The sequence below is a fragment of the Mustela nigripes genome, chromosome 6, assembly GCF_022355385.1.
Source record: "Mustela nigripes isolate SB6536 chromosome 6, MUSNIG.SB6536, whole genome shotgun sequence".
NCBI lineage: Eukaryota > Metazoa > Chordata > Mammalia > Carnivora > Mustelidae > Mustela > Mustela nigripes.
The window spans coordinates 7,569,594-7,572,596 of NC_081562.1; the positions used below are offsets into that span (position 1 = coordinate 7,569,594).

At 40.7% G+C, this 3,003-nt stretch overlaps 1 non-coding gene across 1 annotated transcript; it reads left to right on the forward strand.

Annotated features, from left to right (window-relative positions):
• Positions 1-203: 203 nt before the first annotated feature.
• Positions 204-309, forward strand: LOC132021006 (U6 spliceosomal RNA). The gene has a single exon (XR_009405193.1). It is a non-coding gene; the product is annotated as a U6 spliceosomal RNA (small nuclear RNA).
• Positions 310-3,003: the final 2,694 nt, after the last annotated feature.

Consider the following 3,003-nt stretch of genomic DNA (forward strand, 5'->3'; position numbering starts at 1 on the left):
ACTTCATGCTTTCTCTTTCTCTCTCTCAAATGAATAAATAAAATCTTAGAAAAAAAAAAGATTAAAAAAATAGGTACTTCAAAGTACACGTGACATCTCAGACTAGTCTGATTATGGCACAGACCGGGAGATTACAAACTTCTGTTATTGGGTGATGCCGATTTAGCATTTTATTAATTCTTATTTTAATTATTTCCATACTGGTGCTCCTTTCAGCGGCACATATACCAAACTGGAATGGTACAGAGAAGACTGGCATGGGCCCTGCGCAAGGACAACATGCAAATTCAGGAAGCATTTAATTTTCTTTTTTTAAGATCTTATTTATTTGACAGACAGAGATCACAAGTAGGCAGAGAGGCAGGCAGAGAGAGAGGAGGAAGCAGGCTCCCTGCTGAGCAGAGCGCCCGATGCGGGACTTGATCCCAGGACCCTGGGATCATGACCTGAGCTGAAGGCAGAGGCTTTAACCCACTGAGCCACCCAGGCGCTCCCAGGAAGCATTTAATTACTTAAATACTCAGTCTGCCTTTAGTTCTTGTCTTTCCCTTGCTCGTATGCTAATATAATTATTTTTCTAGTGAAAAAATTTTTTTATGTGCAGTCAAATGGACAATTTACCATTTTAAACATCTTTAAAGTGTACGGTTCAGTGACTTTCCGTGTATTCTGTCTTCAGAACTTTGTCATCTTCCCTTACCAGACTGTCCCCATTAGACTCCCCACTCCTCCCCTCCCCCAAGACGCTGGCAACCAGGATTCTACTTGCTGTGTCTATGAATTTGACTACTCTAGGTACTGCATATAAGCGGAATTAGTATTAGGCCTTTTTTTTTTTCTTAAGATTTTATGTTTTTAACATAATTTCTACACTCAGTGTGGGGCTCGAACTCATAACCCTGACATCAAGAGTCCCATGCTTCACAGACTGAGCCAGCCAGAGGCCCCAATATTGTTTTTTTTAATCTGGCTTATTTCACATAGCACAGTGTTTTAAAGGTTCATCCATGCTGGAGCATGTATGTTACATTTTTTAAAAGTTGAATAGCATTCCATTGTATGTATATATCACATTTGGTTTATCCATTCATCCACTGATGGACATTTCGTCGTTGCCATCATTTGGCTTTTGTGAATAATGCTGCTGTGAATGTGGGTATATAAATATTGTTTCAGTCCCTGCTTTCAGTTCTTTTGAGTACTTACTTGGAAGTGGAATTGCTGGATCAAATGGTACCTCTGTTTAATTTTTGGAGGAACCACCATATTCTATTTTTGTCAAGAGCATACTTTTTCAGGCTGCTGCAGGTGGGCTGTATGCCTGTTGTATTTCATGCAGTGTCAAGTACAATTTATTCTGCATCGTGATCCCTATTTTTTTTTTTAAAGATTTTATTTATTTATTTGACAGAGAGAGATCACAAGTAGGCAGAGGGGCAGGCAGAGAGAGAGAGAGGAGGAAGCAGGCTCTCTGCTGAGCAGAGAGCCCGATGCAGGTCTCGGTCCCAGGACCCTGGGATCATGACCTGAGCTGAAGGCCGAGGCTTTAACCCACTGAGCCACTCAGGCGCCCCTCGTGATCCCTATTGTAAAGCAGAATCGTTCACACATAATGTAAAGTCCACTGCCCAGAGTATAATTAGCGCAGGGGTTGGCTATAGGTTATTCGAGATTTTTTATTTTTATTTATTTTAATTACATCCATCGTGGGGCTCAAACTCAGGATTCCGAGATCAAGAGTTGCATGCTCTACGGACGGAGCCAGCCAGGCCTTTTTAGAGACTTTAATCTGTGTAACATGTAGATGGCAAAGCCAAATACTGAGCAATGAAATCCTGAATAACATTTTCAAGATGACTGTTTTTAAAAACATTTTTGATGTATCACCACAGGCTTCCCAGTCTCAACTTCCCTAGGAAAAGAAAGACAGCATTTAGTGACAAGTATCCAGAACCACTAGGTTTTGCAAACTGGTGGAACTCTGGATCAATATTCACATAGTGCCACAAATTCTTATGTCCAAAGTAAGCTCCATTCAGTATAATTCTCGATTTTACAGTTAAATACCCTGAATGATGTGCCTTGAAATTAGTGTGTGGGGAGATGCTGATCCCCTCTGTCCTTGGGATGGCCAGGTGGATGGAACTTGGAGCAGCCAGAGATCCCATACTTGTCACTTTGCCACCAGAAGTCCTGGACTCCCTGAAATATGGCCAAGGAAGGGCACTACCATGTGGTCACCCACTCTGGCAGCAGCTGCTGACCTTGCTGTTGCTCATCAAGGGACCTGAGGTGTTTCAGGGACCTGAGGTGCTGCTAGCCATGGGCCTCATGGGGACTGAAGACTGGGCTCGGGCTCTTGGCAGGTGTAGCTCCAGACAACCTGGCTTTCTGCTTCACATACATGAAATACTTCTGACTTTTGTGGTCAAAGCTAGGGCCAGGGTGACTGTTCTAAAAACGCATGTTTACATTCTGTGAATTAACAGCTTCATCATCTTGAAATATTTGATGTGATTTCACTTTGATCAAAAATCCACATTATAAGAAGTTTTACATTTGTCAGTGAAAGGAGTTAGGTTCTTTAAATTTAATTTCAAGGGACACCAGGGTGGCTCAGTTGGTTTAGCAACAGCTTTCAGCTCAGGTCATGATCCCAGGGTCCTGGGACTGAGTCTCACATCGGGCTCCTTGCTCAGCCAGGAGCCTGCTTCTCTTTCTTCCTCTACTTGCTACTCTGCTGCTTGTGCAAATAAATAAAATAAAATAAAATAAATTTATTTGCACAATAAATAATTTCTGTCAAATAAATAAATAAAAATGGGAAAAAAACCACCAAAAGAAAAATAAATTTAAATTCAATAGTAAATTAGGGAGATTTAATCTAAATACCATAAGATGCCCTTTAAGAGTATACAATTTGAGGATTTTTCATAGGTTCATAGTTTGTTTTTTTTTTTTTTAAAGATTTTATTTATTTATTTGTCAGAGAGATAGAGAGTA